We start from the raw sequence: 26,432 nt of genomic DNA on the forward strand, positions 1-26,432 counted from the left end.
TCATGTTGTGTTTTCTTTTGTGTGTGTTCTCTATAATTTTTTTTGGAGTCATTATTCTAAAGAATTCCAATAATTGGTATCAGAGTCATCTTCCTAAGAGGACTAGTTTGAAGGTACTAGAAGCAAAAGATCAAGATGTCAAAAAGAGAGGTACCCAATCTTAACAAGGATAACTTCCCTGCATGGCTAAGTCTAATGAAGCTACACCTAGGAGGTCTTGGAGATCATGCAACAATCTACCATCATCACTGAGCATGTTGATCCTATTGAAGATCTAAAAGAGAAGAAAGAACACAAGCAAGCAATTTTGGAGATTGCCTCTACCTTAAGTTATTCTAAGTTCAATGATATCAAGGGTTGTGAAAGTGTAAAGAAGATGTGGGATGCTCTTCACACCATTTATGGAGGAGACACAAATGTTTTAAGAGCTAAATCTGAAATTCTTAGAGTTAAGTTCAATGATATGAGAATGCAAGAAGATAAGAATGTTGGTCAATACTACTCTAGAATAAAAGATGTTGTTATTACTATAAGAGGAGCTAATGGTAAGATAGATGATGATACTTTATTAAGAAAAGTTTTGAGAATGTTTTTGCCCATCTATGCTATTAGAGTTTCTTTCATACAAGAACTAAGATGTATACCAGGTTCTAATTTGACTCTGGAAGGTTTGGTAGGTAGACTTACTACATTTGATCTCTCTAATTTTGATAACTTCAAATCTGACAATGTTGAATTTGATTTCAAAGATAAGTTATCATTAAAGGAACCTAAAGAGAAGAAGAAAAAGGAAAAATATGTTTCTAGTGACATTGACACAAATGAAGAGGATGTAGAATAGTTTGAAGCACTGCTAACAAGGAGATTTCACAAAGGAAAAAGAAAATTTAAAGGTAAGTTACCTATCATGTATTTCAATTGTAATGAGGTTGGTCATATTACTAATAGATGTCCAGAAAAGAAGAACTATAGAAGTGGAGACAAATACAAAAGTAATAGAGATGAGGAAAACAAAGATTACAAAGACAAAGGCAAGAAGAAACCAAAGATGGATTTGATGATCATGAAGATGAAGTAGTGTATGTTGCAATGAAGGATGATTCTGATGAGGATGAGGCAACTACATTGGTATCTTATGTGAACAAGAATGACATATGGATCATTAATAGTGGGTGTTCACATCACATGACTGGAGATAAAAGTAAGTTCATTACCCTGAATTATTATGATGGAAATAGTGTAAGCTTTGGTAATGATATTGAACCCTATCTGATAAAAGGAAAATGATCTATCAAACTCACAATAAAGATTTTGTGGGGTGAACCCACAATACTGGGTACCACTTTTGGGGGATGAAGGAAATCATGAAATGATGAAAAATTCGCATATTGAATTTTATGTATGTTTGTTTGAACACCCTAACTATGTTCACACAAACATAAAACATTAAATGTTCGCACGAACATATTGAATTTAAATAAGGTATGTTTGCACGAACATACTTTATTAATTTGTTCATGCGAACATATTTTTAACAGCAATTTTGCGATTAAAATTCCATTTTTCTATTTGAGATCTTGATAAATTTGTTTTTTTTGTATGTTCGTGCAAACACAAATTATTTTACATGTTCGCATGAACATATTAACCTAAATTTTTGACTACTGGATTATTTTGTTCATACGTTCGTGCGAACATATGTTTGTGCAAATGTGTCTAATATGTTTGCGCGAACATAATGTTAGTGCGAACATGTCAAATTACAAATTTTTGGTGTTGTTTTCTAGAAAAAAAAAAAAGAAATTTTCTCTTTTGACCCCTAAAATTGAGACTTAATGATTTCCTACTGTAAAATAAAAAAAATGCCAATTTGTGCTACTTGGAACAAGCTCTCCAACGACTATAATTGTAATACATATTATATTCGTTAAGACTTTCAAATATGAGTTTAACTCATTATAGGTTCATTATCGATTAAACATCAACTAACTTCGACACTTTGGGAAAATTAGTAAATTAGGTCAAAAATTTTTTTAAAAATATCTAGAAAATAGGTTATTGAGATAGCTTTCTATTCAAAAGAAAAATTACATTTATGATAAATTGAGTTCAAGTTATCTGTGTCAAAACCAACGTATGTCTGAATTATAATTGGTGTCACTTCAAAACTTCATAAACTATACAATATTCAACCAAATTGAATCAAACCAAATGCATCTTCTAGATATTGATGTTCAAATCTAGTGCCAAAATAGTTACCTCATTATCTTTTCTAGAAAAAAAGTTGTGTGTCAAATGGATTGTCACTCTTCAAAAATATTGAATTTTAACATATACCACTTTTTACAAGAGAAGAAAAAATTGACATAAATAATTTTTTAAATTAAAAAACATGGTTACAAAGTAGGAATAAAGTACTACAAATAACTAGTCTATGTCATCTGGAAATTATTCATAGTTTTAAAGATGTGGTCACTCAAACATGAGGTTTGTTTCAAAAATATTGATTTCAGTGTCAAAATTGGTCAAAAAGTGGAACCCATTATTGTGGGATCACCCTGTGCAACAATGCTTATTATGTTGAAGGACTTAACTATAATTTGTTGAGTACATCACAAATGAATAGTTTAAGTTGCAAGGTTGAGTTTGAGAACAAGATAACTAAGATCTATGATACTGATGGAAAACTAATTGGGAAAGGTGATCAAATTAGAGGTAATCTATTTTATCTTGATATGAATGATGCTACTTGTCTTGTTGTAGAATTTTTTGATGTGTGCTTATGGCACAAGAGGTTATGTCATGTTAATTGTGATAACTTGGTTAGTATTGGTAACATGAAAAGAGTTAGAGGTTTGCCTAAATTGAAGAAGCCTAACAATATAATTTGCAACAATGTCAGTTAGGCAAAATGAAAAAGTCTAGTTTAAAGATTAAGACTCACACCTCTAAAGAAATTTTGGAGATTTTTCATACTAACTTGTGTGGACCAATTGATGTGCAAAGATACAAGGGTGACAAATATATTATGTTATTTATTGATGATTATTCTAGGATGATGACATTTATGTTTCTGAAATAGAAATATGATGCTTTCCAAATATTTAAGTGGTACTTAGCAAGAGTTGAAAAGGAAACAACTAAAACCCTAAAATGTTTGAGATCTGACAGAGGTGGAGAATTTACATCAAATGAGTTTGAGATGTTTTTTAATGACAAGGGAATCAAAAGACAAACATCTGCACCTAGGACTCCTCGACAAAATGGAATTGTTAAAAGCAGGAACAAATCTGTAATGGACTATGCTAGGAAACTCATGATGGAGAAGAATGTTAATTTGAAATACTAGAGAGAGGTTGTAAGTACAACTATCTATACCTTGAACTATGTGCAAGTCAAGAAAGGTACTCATTCAAAACCTTTTGAATTATGGTATGGATACTCACCCAATGTGAAATATTTTAAGGTATTTGGAAGCAAGTGTTATATTCTTAAAGATTTAAAAAATGGTAAATTAGGTGTTAAAAGTGAAGAAGGTATATTCCTTGGCTATTCCACAAGAACTAAAGTTTATAAACATTTAAATACTAACACTTCTAACAAAGTTGTGGAAAGTGCAAACGTAAAGTTTGATGAATATATAGAGGTACATAAGGCTGAACGTATGAAGGAACCAAAGGAATACAAATTTTTTGTATACTTTTATGTAGGTATGCCTATTGATGAAGATGATGTAAATCAAGTTGCAAATCAATAGCAAATTTCGGTGGTTATTGAGTCACATACAATGAATGTTGAGTTGCATTCAGGAACTGAGTTGCAATTAGGTGCCAAGTTGTAGACTAAAGCTGAGACACATTCTAATTCTGAGATTAGTGTACATGAAAGAGATGTTCAATTAACTGATAGAGAAGTACATAGTTAGTCAGAAGTTGACATGCCTAATGAGGAAAATCGAGCATAACCAAGATTGTCAAAGTATGTCAAGAGACATCACCTAGCTAAACAAATTATTGGAGATAAAGATGCTAGACCAATGACAAGAAATAGGTTGAGGAATGATACATTTTTGTTGAGTATGCATGAGCCTAGGATAGTGAAAGATGCCTTAGAAAATGAGGATTAGAGTAAAGCCATGAAAGAAGAGATTGAACCGATTGAGAAGAATAAGACATGGACCCTAGTTCCCAAACCAAAAGACAAGAATGTGATTGGAACCAAGTGGGTGTACAGAAACTGCATGTTGAGATGACAAGTCTTTGGCATTGTTGTCAAAGAAGGAGAAATACAGAATACCAATGAAAGTGAGAAAGAGGGAGATATAAGAACAGGGAGAAATAAATAATATCTACTCAGAGGGAGATGGTGTACTTGATGTTTACTAAAGAAGGAGAAATGATTAAAAGAAATACATCTACCTAGTAAGAGGGAGAAATTATTGTGGGAATCATAAGGATAACTTGATTGTCTGTTGGTTAGAATAGAGGAAGAGATATTAGAGGAAAGATGAAAGATGCTAATAGAGGAAGAGATTTCAATACAAGGAATTATTTTCTTTTTGGTATTGTTGTTGGTTTTGGTTTTTCATCAATGCCAAAGAGGGAGATTGTTGAGAAAGATTAATACAATTATGAGAATGTATTTCAATCATTTTTTTGTCACTGATGTCAAACCTGTTACTTGTTGGTAAGATAATTACTTAGTTGATTTGAGTACTATCATTTGTTTGATTGATGGAGAGGTTTTGATCAAATAAGATAACAAGAGAACCTTGAGGAAAGGTTAAGTTACGGTATAAAAAAGGAGTACAAAAATCAATTAAGACAATGATGACATAGTGTATTGATTATCTACTTAAAGCTACAAAGGATGGATACACTAATTAAGTCCGGAAGAACAAGTAAGAAGAATTGAGTCTACCAAGCTTGATCGAGTGAATAGTAGGTGCCAAGCAAAGTTAGTGCAAGCTGAGAAAAAAATCACTTGGAGCCAAGTAAAGTGAAGACTTAGTGTATGCCAAGTGAACTTAGTGTAAGCTAAGTAAAGTTTAGTTGATGCCGAGCACCAGTAGACTTTAGTGCTTGTCGAGTTATCTAGTGGAAGACGAATGGAAGAACAGTATGGAAGATGAGTGATAGCATATTAATGTCAAGTGCCAGTACTCATGTCAAATCATAGGTTTGATGAATTTGAGCTGACTATTTTGTTTTCTTGAATTGTGTGAAGCATATGGAAGATAACTATAATGAGCTAGTGGCACAGAAATCAAGGTAAACCATTTTGAGGCAAATTCAAGGGAGAAGTTTCTAGAGAAACCAAATGAAAAGTGGGTAGATTCATTATATCCTACCTAACCCTAAAATGGAGATTGAGGTTGAACAACAAAAGATCTTAAATATCTATTTATAGAGAGAGTTGGTCAGAAGAAAAGGTTATCATGTGCAAGAACCTAAGGAAGACAAGGAGTTTAGGGTATTTGCTTCATTTAGTGGCCAAATGGAAGACACTACCATTGGCAAGTAAAGCAAGAAGGCTTAAGAGTATGAATGCTTGAAGGGTGAACAAGCTATCAGAGATGAAGTGAGTAAAAACTAAGCAAAATGGAAGACTGAAATAGAGATCTATGATCTGCAAGTGAGTTATAATTTGTTATCAGATTAAGCCTTACTGCTGCTCTCTAATCATTATATCAGTCTAGGGTAAATCCTTTGGATTAAGGTTGACCTAACAATCATTTGTAAATCCTTTAACTAGGTGACATTCCAAGTGAATGATCTAAAGTCCTCTAACAAGGATCACTCCTAACAAGGTGATTGAAATCCTCTAACCAGGTCACATTTAACAGTGTGTATTGTAACCTTTAACAGGGTTGGCCTTTCACAGGGCATCACTTCAGAAGAGTGAGAATTAGTAGCATGTTACTGGTGGTTTTTCCCCAAATTTAGTTTTCACATAAAATCATTGTGTCAAATGTGCTATTGAATTTGTTATGTTTCATGTTTACATTTGTGCAAAGATGTTTTGACCTAGGACAATAACCTACAAAGTTTAACTATTGTATGATCTAATGGATGCATGCATGCATGAAAATGTTTTATGGATATGGGCTCACTAAGCTGTGAAAAGTTTTATTTGTACATCTGGACCTTGGATAACTGATTCACCCCCTCCCCTCCTTGCTCAGTTATAATAAAGAATTCCAACAATAGATGCTTGCAATTAGAGAAGAAATAACCTAAATATTTGGTTTTTCATTTAGTATATGTACATTGTGGTATTTTTTTTGTTATGAACAAATATGTATTTGGAGATCTATAGCCAAAACAATACCCCTAGTTAATTTCACAAGCATCAATATTCTAGTGTGTGATTGGAATTCAAATTTTAGAAAACCTTTCCTTAACATTTTTTATTAATTATCTAGAACATATTGTTGGATTCCCCTTTTATGCTCATCCATCACCTTGGTAATGTTTATCTATGAATATAATAGAAATAAAAGCATCATGAATTGAAGCTAATAATGATTGATCAACCACATGATCAAAATGACTTAGTAATTGTTTCAAAAGTGGTGTAGAACCAAAGTAGAGGAAATAACAATTAGAAACTAGGTAGCTAATGGAAAGATATTGTATGTTTTTTGATCCCTAGGAAGAGATTTAGAGATATCTTTGTCTATCAAAATTTGAACAAATATGGAGTGACCCCTGTAAGAAGAAATATGTCCACCTTCAAATGAACAATCAATGGCTTTGATAATAACATCATGGTACTAGTCTCTCTCAAAATAAGAAATGTAGATTTACAGGCCAAATCCAAAATAATCTAACCATTTTTCCAAATACTTTACAAAATTAACTATAAATAAATAGTTGATAATGAAACTATGTAATTAAAATATGTAATATATGTGATTATTAAAATACATCAATGGGCCCTTGGTCTACTAGTGAAGTTGAATGGCTCACAAAGAGTCCACCAAGGATCAAGTCTTGTTGAGTGCAAGGCCCAAAGGCATCATAAGGGATGAGGTCGGGATTGTGCCCCAGGCAAATTTGGTAGGGAAGATGCTCCTTAGTCCTTGGCTCTTAGGCAAAGAGAATTCAGACATGAGTACCTAAAACTTGTTTATGAATGACCTCCATCATATATATATATATATATATATTTAAAAAAGTTAAACTTTACAATGAAAATTATAGAAAAAATTAAAACATTTTTTAAATATATATATATATATATATATATATATATATATATATATATATATATATAAACATTTTTATAGTGTATATATGTATGTATGTAAGTATAAATATTATTAAATTAATAAATCAATTTTTTACTATATATAATATTATTCTTTTATTTCTAATCAAATTATATATTTTAATTAAATAATAAATTATTTTTAATATTAATTATTATTATCATCATTATATAAATTAATTAATTTAGGACATTGAATTTACAAGTAAACTTAGAGTTATGTGTACAATAAACTTATAATTAACTTATCTAATATTATATCGATTCTATATTTTAAATCTTACTAAATTATATACTATATTAATAATTAGATGTCATTCTTTTATTTATTGTCCAAGATCCGCAGACTCCTTGATATAGCTTGATAAGGTAAGAAATTGGTGAATTAATATTTTGTGTAAAGCCAGATTCTCCAATCTTTGCCAACATTTTACCAACATGGAGAGAGTGGGATATTGAGAGCAAGGTATGGGCATCCATCAGTAGATAATTGGAAGTGGATTTTTACCAAATGTTGTAATTACGAATGCCCTAATAGACATGAACATAAAATGTGGAAGCATATAGGAGGCATCTAGCACATCATTTCCCACAACAAAATTGTGCGGCCTAAAAACCATCTCGCGAGGCAGAAAGAACATTTCCATCACAAAACAAAAGCCACAATTTTATGTGAACCTAGCTCCTGCATCAGCACATAAGGAATACAATGTTGGTAATTTAGGATAGTTCGATACCTGCAATGTTGATGGAGATCCATGAGTGATGAATTCCACACACTTTGTGAGCTCGCCAACATCAAAATGCTGGACACTCAAATGAAAGTTCTGTGATACCCATGAACCCCTCAGCTATGCAGCGAGGTGGAACATCGCATGGCCGCATACAGGGGACTACCATCAGATGTTTGACAAAATGCCAAGAAGGGCACACCAATATGATAGAAAGAAAATCAGAAACAGAGTATTGTGCTATGTGAAAGATACTATTTTGAATTAGGATCCAATCAATAAGGTTTCCACACTGTGCATATCCCTTGAATTTCCGATAATGCTATCATCGAGCCGCATATGGCCGTTGTACAATACAAAGTCCAGGTAATTCAAATAGAAAATATTGGCTACACATCAGCGTTGAAATGTTCTCCATGCTAAATTATAAAATTGCAATATATATGGCGATGAGGTGGAAGATTGGCAGATGTTGATATCTACACATACACAGTTGGATTTATCACCGATCATATTAAGGATATCCATGATGCATGACAGAGGCTTCAAGCGTACTAATTCATCTCCTACTACTTCAAGACTAATTTATCAATTTTGATAAGAGTATGAAGAACTGAAGGATCAATTATTTCTAAAAAGAATATGGGGACTATCCGCGAATCCGATGAAGTAATTGATGAGGCAGGTCATCTTCTTAGGCTTAGATTTAGTGGTGAAGTTAAAAAATTGATTAAACTTCATCCAAAAAGAAGACAAATAAGGGTATCCTCTACGACCGTTCATGCACAGATTGGGATATATTTCGACTTCCAAACTCGGGCTTAGGTTAAATTATCTAAATATAAGAAAAATACCAGCATCAACGTCGTAATCATAACTTAGCACAACAAATAGGGAGTTTGCTTGGTAATTAATCATTACCAAAATCTGATTAATCATTGTAGAAATTAATAAGAACCAGCATCTAAAGCACCCCATGATGGGAATAATCATCCCATTCCCGACACGCTCTCTTCTATAGAACAGTCACAGGGAGATTTAAGAACTCACATCTTTAGATTCTCAAATGTTTGCACACATATTACCCCTTCTGTAGGCTAAGAAGAACAATTTGGGTAAACAGACAATTCTAGATAATTTTTTGGATACGTTGTGCATCGAATTTAACAGCAAGTTCGCACTTCTTCAAAGGGGACTGATCATGAATTAAAAAGAAGAAATTCTCAAGAGGAGGAAAACATTCAAGGAATGAGGAGGTCTACCAGATAAATAAGGCTTCCAGCCAACTAGTTCTCTGATTATATAGCACAGATGTAAAACACAAATTACTGATCCCTGATCAAATTGAATCTTGAGGCATAAATTGTGTTCATGAATACTTCCAGTTTATCAAGCTGCATACTTGATACAATCATCTTCTTTGTATTGTTCTTGACTATGTTTGTTCTTATGCTTACTTTGTAATGACAATAAAAGGGTACATTTATGAAGGATATGGAACAACTGAAAGAAGGATTAAACCTATAAGTATGAATTAAAGAGAATGTTGACCTATAATTTGCAATCAAAATATGATATGTTACTAATTAAAATATCTGAATTGTGTTTTAGTCTTCAAGGCACTGCATCAAAATTGCATGTAGGGATAAAAACTGGAAATCTTTGCTTTACCATCTATTTGTGTTGTTGCTTCAGTCATAAAAGGATATTTCTTTAAGAGAGGTAAGGATAAAAACTGGAAATCTTTGCTTTACCATCTATTTGTGTTGTTGCTTCAGTCATAAAGGGATATTTCTTTAAGAGAGGTAAGACTTGGTTGAAACTTTAATTCATTCAGATATAAACAAATTATATCTTAGTGGCATTTATGTTTGAGAAATTTAGTGGACATTTGTTGATCATATTTAATGGAAATTTTGTTTTGTTAGGGGATCGAGTAAAATATCAGTCCCTAATAGAAATTAGGCCATCGCACTCCTCAAGCTCCTTTGAGGTATGTCATTTGAAATCTATCTAGATAAATTTTTGCAAACGTGAGTCTATGTAGCACTTCTTAATTATAATTTTTATATAGCTAAACATTTTATTTTTTATCAAGCTGGAGGGCATTATCCTTATTTGTTTTGGTCAGATAACTCTACTGTATACTTTTCTACTTTGCATTACTAGCTACTATAAGAAAAGTTATTCTTGATATTGTTGTTTATCTCAACCGGGTAAATCTTTTATTTAGCCTTTGCATCCTTCAATAATTTGATGTTTATTTTCAACTTGGAGCCTTGGGTAATAGAGCTTTGATGACATCTCCACCTATTCTTTCCCTAAATCATTTTATTTTAAAGTTCAATATTAAAAGGTTTTTTTTTCAAGAGCTTCTCCACATCCAATCATCTTTTCTTCAAATTCAAGAGTGGCTTTCCTCCTATCTAATTCTTTCTATTTACCAATTGCACTAAGAAATGTCTTTGAACTATTGCAAAATATTATTTATCAATTTCATATTGTTTGGACATCAATAAAGCAATCATTGTCAGCTAGTCAATTAACATTTATCTTGATAGCTCACACTTGAACTTCTTAATATCATTGGTAGATCCATTAAAAATGACTAATATCTCAATTAGATGATGATCAAACATGGTTAAATCTATAAAAAATGATTGATATCTCAATTAGATGATGATCGAACATAGTTCGTGAGATGAACCTGACACAACCCTCCTCAGTACATATTTGAAACTTGTGAATATTCAAATAAAATCTACCAAGCCTACAAGCTATGGTAGACTATTTTCTACCCTATTTTTCTTATTCCACCAAGTGAACCATATACGATTGGTCTAGTTATTGTTTTTTCAAGGGGACAATTAGGTTGTAAAGCCTTTCACACTATGATAAAAACAAACTCATTACCTTTCCATGAAAAAATATTTCCTCCAATTTTGTCCTCTTAATGCTCTATTATGTTATAATTGTCCAATAACCCATGGAATTATAGGTAACTTAGAGATATTCCACCTCGAAAGTTAACATCTCTGAAGCACACAATATTTCTATTCCAAGTTTCATATTATTACTTTCCACAATTACATTAAAAAAAGCCTCACCTTTCTATTTATCAAGATTAGAATAGAATAATATGGCATCAATCTAGGTGTATCTTAGGTAGCATTATGGATTAATTAAATGTATTACCTAATTGACAATTTTTTCAACCCTAGATGCAAGCACTAGATTGTCAATAGTTAGGTCTTGTAGCAAGATTTCTATATATCAACAAAGTAAAATATCAAGGACAAACAAAAAAATTTAATGCCTATTAGTTAAAGTAGAGGCTAGTATTAAATTACAACATAATTTGAACAAAAAACACGCATGAGTGAGAAGGAAAATTTGATGATACAAGATGTTAATTAAACCAATCTACTTCTAATTTTCTTCATTGAATTACATACATGGAGTCATAGCTACACAATCATTTTTGTTGAACAATGGATTTTGTAGCAAAATCTGAATAACTTTCATCAACATTAATACACTTCAACAAAAGTAAATTAACTCGACTAATAATTTTTGCAACATAAATCCAACATCAATTCTTATTAAAAATTATGTGTTCAAGAGACCTATTTATAAGCTTTCAAGAGTCAGTGTTCAAAGGAAAAATAATTTTAAAATGCTCCCAATAAAGCTATACTTTTAATACATCATTCGAAGAAACAAATAATCAAACAAAAAAAAAGTAAAACTTAATAATAGATGATTGGCTCTACTATGCACAATTAGTTGGTGTAGACAAGTAAATGCACACCCCTAGTGAAGAAACTAGTCCTCTGTTAAGTATCCTTTTACTTCTAGGAAGGCTTATTTATTTATTGACTAGGGATGTTTGTATTTGGATGATGTTAAACTACATGTGCAATAGAGTTATTTCTAGTTATCTTTTAATTCATAAAAATAAAATAGAAGTAATGTTAAACAAGGATCTAGTATTCATAGTGGTTGTTGCACACAATTGTCCAAGTGAGTGCAACAGTGGCCACAAGCAAACCAATTTAAAAATAAATAGTAGAACATCTTTATTACTAAACTGTATAACTCAACAAAACATAACAACATGATTAAACAATTTTGAAATCACTAATTAATTAACTATTAACATAAGAAACTATTGAACAATAACAATGCAACTATTATTCAATTAAAACTTTAAACACACTAATTTATTCTAATTCACCAAGAGAGTTAATTCACCTCAAGTGGCCCCTTCTTGAGGGGCTATAATCTTAGGTAGTCAGTAACTCAATTCGGTGAAACCACAGTCCAATTTCTACAAGCACTAGTCTATGATTAACAACCTAGTTATTAACTTTCTTATATTCTATTCATGTATCTTGTGTTGTAGCCCTTGCTTAGTTTTTCCTCTTGAGATGTTGGAAACTCGAAATTATTTTTCTTCTTGAATAATGCATCAAATGGACAATGTAGAGTTCTAGTGTCTATGCTCACTTGAAATATGCTAAATAATGCCAAAATGTTGTAAATTGAAGAATGACTTTGCTAACCTCAAAAGTGTATCTTTGGACATTCAATTTTATAATGTTTTTAATTTCTTTTATATAGGATTCTTAAATTTTTTTTCTAAATGTTCCCTATTGCATATGAGTTTATTTATCTATTATGTTTGTACCCAGGAAAAATTTGTGATCAATTGAAATTATAATTAGAATTAGGTGATTATTTCTTGGTTATGTATATTGACTTGCTTCTTTTGAGTCATTAACCTTGTCTTTACCCTTGCTGAATTCCCCTTTGTTATCTCTAAATGTTGAAGAACTCTTTGAACTAAACTGATTTGCTGGAGCTACAAGTTCCATACTGTGGGCTTTCTTCATGGCTTCCTGTAATGTAGGAGAATCAAAGGTCTTTACCCACCCCTTGAGTGGTTCAATTAATCCCTCTGTGAATAAAATGACTAGCCTCCTTTCTAAAATGTCAGGCATTATCACTGCAAGCTTCTAGAAGTCATTGATAAATTGTTCTAAGCCTCTTGACTATCTCAACTGGGCTAACTCCCGAAAATAAACTATAGGATTTTTTTATCAAACCTTTCTATCAATCTATCCACAAAATCTTGATAAGTGGTTACTTGATTGTGTTGCAATGTGATCATGCCATGTGTCCACCAATCATGTGCTGCCCCATCTAAGTGTAAAGTAGCATACTTGAGTGCTTCAATTTCTGTCATAGTTTTCAGAGATAGGAAAGTATCCACCTTATGAATCCAAGCACGAGTAGTCATTTTTCCACTACCATCAAATGTGGGTAATACCAACTTGTTGGTGACCTGTTGCAACTCACTGTGTTTGTCTACTTGCTTTTGCCTAGCAGCTCTATAGTTCAGGTACTTGTCAAATGTCCATCCATCCTATACATATTCTAGTAATGAATCCCACTCATTCCTTGCTTGTCGAAGTTCATCTACAATATCTGTTACCATAGCATCAGGTGTGCGTGCTGGAGTTTCTTCTCTAAATGTAGGATGTGTGGGTCTATCAGCTGTTCCAGATCGTGTCCTATGTTGTGATCCTGCTATGCTTCTGTCATCCTGATCATGATTATTTCTCCTATTTTCTCCAATCAAATGTTGCATCATAACCATCATTTCCTGTGTACTTGCCTCTATTGATTGTAGAAGCCTCTCCTGTTGCCGTAAAGTCTCATCATCTTGCACACTTCTAGATGGGCTTGGAGAATGTCTCTCAACCATATTGTTAGTTATGCTGGTTCCTTTGTAAACTAAATTAAATGGTGGTTGGGTAACCCCATAAGGCTGGCAGGAAACCGCTCTGATACCACTATAATGACCCGTAGCAGTAGGCCACTAAATAAACCTTAAATTTAATACACTACTAAAATATATTGCTAAAATAAAAGAAATAGCAGTGGCAATGTATTCATTGAATGAAAATCAAATGTTTTTATAAATGATATGGCAAATTTCAGCACCAAAACATTATGACATAGCACATTACAAAGAAACCCTAACTGGCTGTATACAATTGAGAACTTGTTGCAACTACAGATTGAAATAAAGAACCTGGATTGATCAAATGGTGGAGATTGAATGCTGTAGATGATATGGTGAAAGTGCAACTCCACTGGAAACTCCAAATCAACAATTTAAGCACAAATGAAAGGACTGAAATATCCTTCCCCCAGCTGCAATAATTTAGGTGATCTCTCACACCCTCAAAATTTCATACCAATTGAGTTTGCGTACCAATTGTGTATGCTGGAGTTTCTTCTCTAAATGTAGGACGTGTGGGTCTATCAGCTATTCCAGACCGTGTCCTATGTTGTGATCCTGCTATGCTTCTGTCATCCTGATCATGATTATTTCTCCTATTTTCCCCAATCAAATGTTGCATCATAACCATCATTGCCTATGTACTTGCCTCTATTGACTGTAGAAGCCTCTCCTGTTGCCGTAAAGTCTCATCATCTCGCACACTTCTGGATGGGCTTGGAGAATGTCTCTCAGCCATATTCTTAGTTATGCTAGTTCTTTTGTAAACTAAATTAAATGGTGGCTGGGTAACCCTATCAGGCTGGCAAGAAACTGCTCTGATACCAATGTAATGACCCGTACCAGTAGGCCACTAAAAAAACCCTAAATTTAATACACTACTAAAATATATTGCTGAAATAAAAGAAATAGCAGTGCCAATGTATTCATTCAATGAAAATCAAATGTTTTTACAAATGATATGACAAATTTCAGCACCAAAACATTATGACATAGCATAGTACAAAGAAACCCTAACTGGCTGTATACAATTGAGAACTTATTGCAACTACAGATTGAAATAAAGAACTTGGATTGATCAAATGGTGGAGACTAAATGCTGTAGATGATATGGTGAAAGTGCAACTCCACTAGAAACTCCAAATCAGCAATTAAGCACAAATGAAAGGACTGAAATATCCTTCCCCCAGTTGCAATAATTCAGGTGATCTCTCACACCCTCAAAATTGCGTACCAATTGAGAGTTTTCGTTCTCAATGGCCAATTCTGACTATTTGCAAAAACCCTAGGCTCCACAATGCACATAAGAAAAAATCAATAATAAATCTCGATGATAGACAATGAGTTCTCAATTCCTATTTATTCTTTTTTCCTTGATAGGTCGGCCTCCCTTTTTAATGTTTCTCCGCTTCTTCCAGCAACCTCTAGAAGCTTTTTTTATATTTAATTTATAAAGTTACCTTACAATAAATTTTTTTTTAAATTGATAACTTTATAATTAATTCCTCCCAAAAATAATAAATAAAAAAAATGGGACATTACACCAAGCTAGTAAGAGGGAAAGGATTGTGTAAACAAATGTTATCATCTCAAGAATCAAATGAGGAAATGGCCATGGTTTTAACAGAAGAATAGGAGGTAAGAAATGATGACTCAAGGAATTGGATAGATGATATGAAGAATTTCTTATCAAGAAATGGATACCCCCAAGGATTAGATAAAGCTAAAAGGAGATAGTATAGATTGCAGTCAATCCCTTATGTCATAGTTGATGGTATCATTTTCAGGAAAGATTTTAATGGATCCCTACTAAGATGCATTGACAAAGACAAGGCTGAAAGAATGATCAAAGAACTTCATGATGGTCCTGATGGTGGTCACTTCTCAGCTAGAACAACTAGAATGAAGATCATGAGGGTTGGTTATTACTGGCCATCCCTATTTCATGATTGTCATAGGTATGTGAGGAAATGTGAAAAATGTGCCTTCTTCTCTGGCAAGCAAAGGCTTGTAGCCTTTCCTCTTCATCCTATCCAAGTGGATCAACCTTTTGCTTAGTGGGGATTGGATTTCATAGGCCTTATCAATCCTCCTTCCAGTTCTGGTCACAAGTGGATTCTAGCTGCTATAGATTACTTCACTAGATGGACAGAGGTAGTTGCATTGAAGGATGCCATGGAATCTTCAGTTGTGGAATTCCTTGATGGAATTGTGACCAGATTTGTTGCCCCTTCAACTATTATTTTAGATAATGCAAGGCCATTTTTAGGAGCTCAGAACTATGCATGGGCAATTGACCACAACATTTACTTGAGCACATCACCAAACTACTATCCTCAAGGTAATGGCCTGGCTAAGTCATCCAACAAGAACCTGATCAGAATCATAAAGAGAACAATTGAGGATGACCAAAGGTGTTGGCATGAAAAGTTAAGGACAACTCTGTGGGTTGATAGGATAACACCTAAAAGACCAATAGGGAACTCACCATTCATGTTGATATATGGTAGAGAGGCAAGGCTTTTGATTTCATTGGAGTTCCCATCCCTAGAGTTAGCTAATCAGTTGGAACTAATTGAAGATGATGCCATGATAGTGAGAATGGCAGAACTGATGGAGCTAGGAGAGAAAAGAAATCAGGTCATACAAAACCTAGAGACACATCAACAGCAAGTGAAGAGGAGTTTTGACAAAAAGGCTAGGGTTAGGACTTTCAGAGAAGGTGATTTAGTTTTGAAATGGGATGCAGATAGGGTGAAACCAGGGAGGCACTCAAAATTTGACACACTATGGAGTGGTCCCTATTTGATTGAAAGTTGTAAACAAGAAAATGCTTTCCAGTTAAGCAAGCCTAATGGTGAGATTCCACCTATCCCAGTCAATGGGATCTATCTCAAGCAATGTTTATGAGGGTTTGAGATTCCATGTACATAGTTAGCTTAGTTTTGGTTTCCAATTTGTTTCCTAATTTTCCAAGAAGTGCACGAGCACAGGGTTGTCTCTCTATGAGATAGTAAGTTTTGAAATTTTTGAGGGTTGTAGAGGTTTTGGTCCCTGGTTCTAGTTGCAGAGGCAGAGATTCCTAGTGTTTTATGCCTGCGAAGGTAGGGTTAGGGTTTTATGGCACAATGATTCACATTTTCCACGACTCCACAGGCCAATGGATGTGCAAGGCCACTGATCAAATGCGTAGCAGGCTCGCACCCCCTCTAAGTCGCTAGGAATGTTATCCAATTTTTCTTCCCTGCCAAATTCAAATTTGAATATCCAACCCATCTAATGGCTACTTGTGAAATTTAATGATATTTTAATGCCCAGGTTATTTTTAATATTTTGCCCCGCCGGCGTGCAACTTTCCTCGCTGTCAGATCTTGCCAAATTTATGGCGAGTGCTTCCCCGCAAGATACAAATGCAAGTGTTTTAAGTATTGCGGGCAAGCCCTTTTGCACCGCATGGCAAGTGGGTTCATCTTCCTTTGGCTAGTTGCAGAGATGCAGGTTTTATTCACCGTCAGATCTACAATGATCTATGGCCACGGCTTCCTCGCAATATGGTGTTGCAAGGATCTTATGTATTGTGGGATTGCCGCTTTCTGATGCGTGGACAACATGACATCACACAGGGTCTTCATCGAGTTTCAACGCACAAGTTTTGGGCACCGTTGGATCTTCAGCGATCGATGATTGGCGACCCCCACTTGATCAAAGTTGCGAGTGAGTTAAACATTCCGGGTAAGCACCCTGGTGACACTTGTCCCATATGATGTCACAGGCGCACCTATTTCACAAGATGATGTACAAAGAGCTCCCACTGTTAGATCTTCATAGATCAATGGATGACGCTTTATCGCAAGATGAAATTGCATTAACTTTGAAAGATGCATGCAAGCACTTTGCCACCATGTGTCACTGTGGGGCCTATCTCTCCAGGCATTGCAAGGTGGTGCCATGTCACGCTGAGGTGTGGTACAAGTTGCTGAGGTGGTGCCAAGTGTTATGGGCTCAGATTATATGGCAAGTGCAGATACAAAAGATCTTCTTGATCATTGATCTCGCGGAGATCAATGATCAAGGCTTTCCCACTTTATGGAGTCATAGAGAAGTTAAAAATGTGGGAAGGTGGGTGGAGGACACGTGTTTTGGTGGCTCAAGTAACGTTGATAGTTAACGATAGTGGTTAAAACAATTGCCATGGTCAGGGTTTTAGCAAGATTGCCATGGTCAGGGTTAAGGTGGCATGGTTAGTCCAAAGGCATGGTCAAATCCAAGGGGACCCGCGGGGTGGCAAAATGAAATAAGCTCGTTGGTCCATGTGGTTCCTCCTACTTATGGGTCTCATTTGACTTGCTGACTATGCTGACTCCTAGGCTAGAAATGAAGGAAAGCCATGGTTTTGCATGAATTTGATCTCTGTGATCGATTCCCACCACTAGTAAATGAATGCTAGATGCAAGAGAAAACTTCACCCCACTGATCCAATCTATCTACCTATTCGAAATGGCTTAATGGTGTTGTTTCTATCTTCTCAAGGCATTATTTGATAGTAAGATCAGATTTCCTTTAGATTTGTTCTATGATTATTCTCTGTAGGACTTAGTGGTGGTGGTTGTAGGGTAACTTCAGCTAAAAAATATCTTAGTTATGCTTGAGCTATAAAGGCAAATTTTGTAAAATTTGAAGAGGTTGGACCTTTCTCTATTGTTCTTTGCTATTGCTCTGCAATTCCAATGTAAATTCCCCTATGCCTTTAAACTGTATGATTCTCTACTTTATCTCCTTCAGCCATTGGTATGAAAGTGCAAGAACTCTTTACCTTCACCATTATTTTGTTGAAGTCTGTAATTTGCATGACTATATCTCTTCTAGCCTATGAATGATATATAAGTGAATCTTCTCTTTCCTTATGTCATTCATTCTAGTTTTCTAATCTTGATGTGATTATTAGATTAAAGCAAGTTCGAATGTGTATATCCTTAGTTTCATTATGGTTCAATAGTGCATTTATGGGCAGAGATTGGTCTGAACACTCTATTTTGGTGCATCACCTCTTTAGACTAGGTTAGGTAGATTTTCTTTCATGCTCTCCTTCTCCCTTTTCCTCTCCAAGAGTAGTTAGGTGCATCCTAATAGTAAGAGGAAGCCGACCTTCTCCAGAGACTCAAACTCACAGTTCAAGTCGCACAACTTAGAGGTTGTTTCCATGTTTCACTATGTTGTCCTCATGCATAGGCTTTGGACAAGGGTGCAAACCTAAGTGACAACAAATACTATCTTCGATGACTACATGCATATACTAATGGAATATTATGTGTATGATATAATATGTAAATCAACCAAAAGAAGAGATCACTTGGGAATACTAGACAAAATTTTCACCAGAATGGAAAGTTATAAGCTCAGACTAAATCCAAAGAAGTGTATTTTTGGAGTTGTATCAGAAAAACTCATAGGATATATTGTTTCTCAACAAGGCATTGAGGTGGATCCTAAGAAAGTGGAAGCCATACTTGACATGTCTCCCCCCAGTACTCTGAAAAAACTAAGAAGCCTACAAGGAAAGCTACAATCCATCTAAAGATTCATTGCACAACTAGCACATAAATGTCACTCCTTCTAGCACCTTCTACATAATGGAGTAACCTTTCAATGGGCTAACTAGTGCAAGGAATCCTTCCAACTACTTAAATAATATCTATTAAGTCCACCTATCTTGATGGCTTCTATTCCATAGAAGCCCTTCATCTTATATATATCATTTACTAAAACTACACTAGGAGCTCTCTTAGCACAGAATAATGAGCAAGGAAGAGAGAGAGAGCTATCCATTATATTAGAAAAACACTTTTGGGATATGAACTAAACTATTCTTTAATTGAGAGAGCATGCCTCACTGTGGTCTTTGCAGCTCAAAAACTAAGACATTACATGCTCCATCAAAAAATAATGCTCCTGTCTAGAATTGACCCACTAAAATATATGTTAAGAAAAGCCACTCTCACAAGGCACCTAGCCAAATGGGTTATGATCCTTACTAAATTTGATATCAAGTATTTGGATAGAAAATCAATCAAAGGGAAAGTAATAGTTGACCAATTAGCAAAAGTTCTAGAACCAACTAATCATCCTATGTTAACATAATTTCCTGATGAAACCATCTTTAACATGGAATTAGATAATGAGTGGAAACTATACTTTGATGGATCACACACAAAAAATGGTTCAAGAGCTGGTATCATGTTCATTACACCTCAAGGGGATGTGATTTCTAAGTCATACCGAATAGCATTTAATTATACAAACAACATAGCAAAATATGAGGCTCTTATAAAAGGATTGAAGTTAGCTATCCAATGGAACATACATCTAAAGGTATATGGTGATATCTAGTTAGTCATCTAGAAAATTAATGATGGCTATGAAACTAAAGATGAGAATTTACTACCATACAAGAAAACGAAAAATTTCTTGAAGTCTAAATTTGTCACAATCACTTTTTGTTAGCTTCCAAGGCTACATAATAAGCAAGTTGATGCTATAGCCATAATCACTTCAATTATCAATATGCCCCATAACATTGAATGTTGTGAGTTCTTAGCAAAGAAACATTTTCTATGTGCATTCAATCTCTCTCAATTAGAGTTTGTGTGTGAAATCATTGGTCCCAATTCTCCCTAGAACCAATATATTTATGACTACTTACATGCCCAAATCCTACCACCTGATTTATCCAAAAATGAATTTAGAGCCTTTACCCAATAAGTCACTAGATATGTCATCATTAGTGACGCCCTTTATAAGAGATCCTTTGACCAAAATCTCCTAAGGTGTGTTGATTCACAAGAAGCTGATGTTGCCTTACATGAGGTATATAAAGGTATATGTGGAGGCCATTTCAATGGTTTGATTCTAGTTAAGACGTTAGTCAGAGATGGATATTATTGGCCCACTATGGAACAAGATGCTCATAATTTTGCAAAGACATGTCATAAGTGTCAAATACATAGTAATCTAATTCATGCACTAGCTCAAGAGCTTCAGCTAGTTATTTCTCCATGGCCCTTCTCTTTGTGGGCATTTGATCTCATACAATTGATTACTCCTCCTTCATCCGATGACCATAAGTATATTCTTACTACAACTAAATATTTTACCAAGTGGGTTGAAGTCGTCCCTATGAAATATAATACTAGTAAGTAGATTTCTAAATTTATTCTTAATTATATCATATGCCACTAGGGAGTCCCTCTAGTCATTATTACTAACCTGGTAGTCCATTCTAGAATAATGAAGTTGATAAGCTTTGCAATCAGTACAAAATATACCATGGATTCTCTAGCATTTATCATCCATGGGATAATGGTTAGGCTAAAGCATCTAATAAGACTATAGTCAAAATACTCCAAAAGATTGCCAATGACTCTAGCAAGCTGGTACTTACAACTGAATCTAGCTCCTTGGGCCTATCGAACAAGTTTTTGCACTCCCACGGGTGCAACACCATACTCTCTAGTATATGGTACTGAGGCTATCCTTTCAATTGAAGTTGAAATCACATCACTAAGAGTATCACTATAGGACATTGTCGATGATGAAAACTAAAAAGTATCTAGACTACATGAACTTGAAATGCTAGATGAGTAAAGAAGAGTCACCTTAGTACACTTGCAAGCTTACCAAATCTAAATCAAAAGAAGCTATAAAAAAATGTCCGAGGTCACCATTTTGAAATCATAGACTTTTTGAAAATGAATTATAAAACTCAATAGCACAAAGAAAACCAAGAAAGCTTGAACCAAATTGGGAAGGACCTTATGTTGTCACTACCACATTTGGGTCTAGATTCTGTCAGCTTGCAACACCAGAGGGTAAACCATTGCCAATTTCAATCAATAGCATGCACTTTTGCAAGTATTACACATAATATTTCTTAAAAAAAGTCCTAAAACTATATAAAAAAAACTCATGAAAAATAGAAATTTTAAAAAATATATTTAAAAAAAATGAAAATATATAAAAAAAAAAGAATGCCTTGATGAAAACCTGGTAAACAGGTCTCTTGATGGGAAAAAAGTGAAAAAAGAGAAAAAAAAATTCTAAAAGTGAAAACCTGGCAAATAGGCACTTTGGGCAAGTACCATGGTGAAAACTTGGCAAATAGGTGCTAGGTGTAGCAAGGCATTGCTCCTTCGTCTATTGGGATTCTATCTGGTTTTGCCCCCTCATTCCCTTATCACATCTTTTACATTGTGAGATGTTATTAGTCCCTAATCATGGCTTGCACACTGGTAGATATCTCAAGTTATTTCCTCATGCATCACCAATTTGTACATACCTTGTCCTTGGCCTTTGTATATAGTTTGTGTCTTGTCTAGGAGCATTTACTTGTGCATGCCATGAATTTGAATTTGTACTGGGGCAAACTACCTGACCATGGTTTTTCCACTAGACTCATTGTTCTTATTAGATTGGAGCCGACATCTTATACATACTTGAAAAAAATGAAAAAATAAATAAATATGATCTTGAAATTTTTTTTTTTAAAATCACATATGATCCTAAACAAAATCAATAAAAACCCATAAAATGTCCTAAAAAAATCCCTAAAAATCATAAAATGTCCTAAACAAAACACTACAAATCAAATATGAACCTGAAAAAACCCTAAAAATTGTAAAATTTCCTAAAAAATAATAATTGCAACACAAAAAATTGAATATTTTTCAAAACCCCCAAAAATATTAAAAAATCTCGAAAACTTGCAATAAACCTTGTACATAATCAATGTAAATAATCATTCCTTTTGCTAAACACTTGTACATGTAGACTCAAACTTAAATATTATAATTCAATGAAATCATGCTTTGACAAGGTCCACACATAACTACTTGAATGAACCTTCAAAAATCAACCTATGAAACATCAATATTTGAAATCCCAAACAACACTCAATAAAGCAAGTTATAAAAGATCAGAATGGTTGTTGGCTCACGTTGTTTAGTGAGTATTTTAATTTTGCTTTTTTTCTTCTTTTGATCATGTTCCTATGCTGCTCAATGGTATAAATTAATTTATGAGAGTGTCCTTTTTTAAAAATCTTTTGATAATCTTGAGCACGACTCTATGCCTTAGAGTAGATAAGGTCATACTCTATCTACATCATGTTTTTTTTATGCAAAAGGCTTGCATTTACACTCTAGCTCTCTATGCCATGATGCATTGCATTCCATTTACCACATAAAAATAAATCTCTTATGACATAAAGGAAACCTATGAAAGCAAGCTTCACCAATCTTCTTAGTCTCATTTCTTTCTTCTACTTATGTTTCTTTCATTAATCTCTTTCTCTTCATTATCTTTTCTTTTAAAAAGATTCCTCGATCCAATTTCTTGCCCAATTTTTCAAGGGGGAACCCTACTTCCTTTTAATTTCACTGGGGTATTGATGTTTTTCAAATTTACTCTTTGACACAATGAGTCATAATTGCATTGTATCAAAGAGGGGCAAAATGTAGACACTCAAAAATAGTTCGTGCCTAATCTTTTGTCACCATTACATCCTAACTTGTCCCATTTTCTCATTTATTAATTTTGATCTTTTGGAAAATTTGATCATCATTCAATCAAAATGCAAATCATCTCAAATTCAATTCAAAACCATTTCAATGTCCTCTTATCATCATCGATCATTTTGGCATTGTCACATCCTTCAGTGCCTTATCAACATTCATTAATACATATCATGTGTCCTTGGCATATCACCATTTTTCATTAATTTAATCCTTGACATTGTTGAGTCCTTCAATGTCTAATCATGCCTTTATTCAATTAAATTTTATAGCATTGGTTGGGCTTGTTGATGTTATTATAATCAATCCTATCATTCAATTTCAATCAATCTTGTCACATTTACAGTGTTCATTAAATGTCATATGTCATCAACCCTTCTCGTGTATCCTTGACAAGTCATCATTTCATGTCATTCATTTAGCATTTTTTATTTTATTTGATCATTTCTTTGGTCCTATCCAATATCATCATATTTGATTTGTATTTTCATCATGATCCTTTAATATGGTTATCTTGCATTTATTTCATCATCTTGGCCAATCAATTTGTTAATTTCTCCTATAGGATTAGGTAACCCATAGTATATTCCTATGTCTTTATCATTTGATTTCATTCCCTCTTATTAATTATTCCTCTTAACTAACCTTTATCAATTAATTAATCTTTATTAATTAATTGATTCCATTTTCATGAATTATGAGAATTCCTAATTTCCTAAATTCTATTTCTCTTTTCTCATTTTCCATTTTCTATTTTCCTAATTCTATAATTTCTAATTTCCACTTTAGAGGGAATTATGAGTTTTTTAAATTCAAAATTTCCCACTCTTACACATCCTATTTTAAAGCTTACACATCTTACATCTTTCCATGCATTTTTCTTACACTTTCTTCTTTCATTTTTCTTACAAATTTCTATGCATAATTATTTCACATTGTCATAAGTTGTCATATTGTGTCATACTTTTCCAATTTCACCTCTTTGTCATAGAAAATTTCCAAAATTCACACTTATGATATCGTTCTCTTTTGCATTCTTTCCTTCCGTTTCTTGCATTTGGCTTCAAAATCCTATAAATTGAGTCATTGTGCACTTGTTTTTGCTATCCACAATCCAAGTACTCTCGCTATCATATCATCTTTCTATCATATCATATTATCTTGATTTCAATTGTAGGTACATCTTGTCAATTGGAGCTACATCAACATCAAATCCATGGAGAAGAAAGCATAACATTGGAGCATCATGTCAAGGGAGTGTTTTTCATGAGATTTTTTATGCTTATTTATGCACCTTTGTTTCATTGGCTTCAATGATAGATTAGATTGGTTTGTATTTCTTTGAAAGTTTGTAGTTTCTTTCATTATGCAAAATTACCTATTTTCTAGTCTTACAATATCCCTCAAGCATGAAATTAAATGAATAAAAATCTAAAGTAGCCAAATCCAATATCAGATTCAATCATATGCAACTTGAGGGGTTCAATTGAAAATCTATGAACATGTTTATGAACTCCTAGCTTTAAATTATTCAGGTGTGTCCTCTTAATGCTTGCATGGTTAGTGGCAGCAACTATATGTATTTGTCTATTATTGTTAATCCATTACATATGTTTCTTTCATAAACCTTATTTCTATAGTCAACTTGTCAACAACAAAATTGCATGTAATAAGCTTTTCTTTTGAAATGACCAGTGTAGTTGTAGCTTGTCATGAAAATTTATCTCCATATATGTGTGTTGTAAATTGTTCATTTAGATTTCGTTAAAGCATATGAGCCAAAAAAAGTGTCATTTTATATCAATGTAAAAAGAAGTCCCACAATAGTCCCCTTTATCACATTATTGATGATAAGGAACATTATTTGTAGATAACACATTTGAAATAATGGTTGTGTGCAGCTCAAGTCCCTGCCTATAGTGGGGTAGGAGGAAAATGTGTGTGAATGGTTTAGAAAAGTTACAAAATCCTACTATGAGTTGTAAGTAGTATCATTAACTTAAAATGTGAACCAACATGGAAAGGCTTCAAAGAAAATTATAGAGGGTAATATGAATTGTCAAAGTTTAAATACATAGATATCCATGGCCAATGTTATAACCATGTCATTTTCAAAGCACAACATCCATAACATAATCAAAGAACATTCATGGGTGCAATGAGCAATATCATTCTTTTGGGATCAATGTAAGTCATTGATTTACTCATTTACGATAGTTTATCAATGGCCACATTTAAGTTAATACTTTGTGGTCATAATTTTAAAGTGATACTTAAATAACCAATCATTACAAACATCAAAGAGTGTTAAGTATGGTACACAAAAAATTATGCCATGACACAACTAGGAAAACAAAGAAATAGACCATTACGTCAAGACCATATGCATAGAGCAATCATAAGAGGCAGAGAAAAGTAGGATCATGAATAGGACAACCAATACATGATGCATGTTTACTTTCTTGATGGTTGTGTATGGTTTCATTCATATACATATTTGAGAAAATATTAGCAAGGAGTTCAAAGATTATCAAAATGCTAGTTCACATGCATCAGAGAAGATCTAACATTTCAAGTGATATGAATGCATTGAAGATACATTATGAAAAGATCACACAATAAAAAGTATCCTACTATACTCGAGGTACAAGGCCACAAAGATGACATAGTATATTAAATAAAATAGAGAGATTTGTAACTCTAAGACAATGAACAATAACTCATCATGTGGGTAAACAAGAATTAGGGTTATAGACCATAATGAAGATATTAAATTTTGACATATGAATGTCAGTGATATTATGTAAAAGATAGAGTGATAGTGGAACCATCACCAATTAGTAACATTGAACATCAAATTGAAAATGTGTGTGTGCGCGCGCGCATGTGCATGTGCGTGTGCGTGTGCGTGTGCGTGTGCATGTGCGTGTGTGTGTGCATGTGCGTGTGCGTGTGCGTGTGCGTGTGCGTGTGCGTGTGCGCGCGTGCATGCGTGCGTGCGTGTAATTGTAGTCATGTGCAATGAGAAAAGAACAATCTAGCCATCAACACTAA

Source organism: Cupressus sempervirens, chromosome 7 (genome assembly GCF_028749045.1).
Source record: "Cupressus sempervirens isolate cs-2001-9-10 chromosome 7, ASM2874904v1, whole genome shotgun sequence".
Taxonomy (NCBI): Eukaryota; Viridiplantae; Streptophyta; class Pinopsida; order Cupressales; family Cupressaceae; genus Cupressus; species Cupressus sempervirens.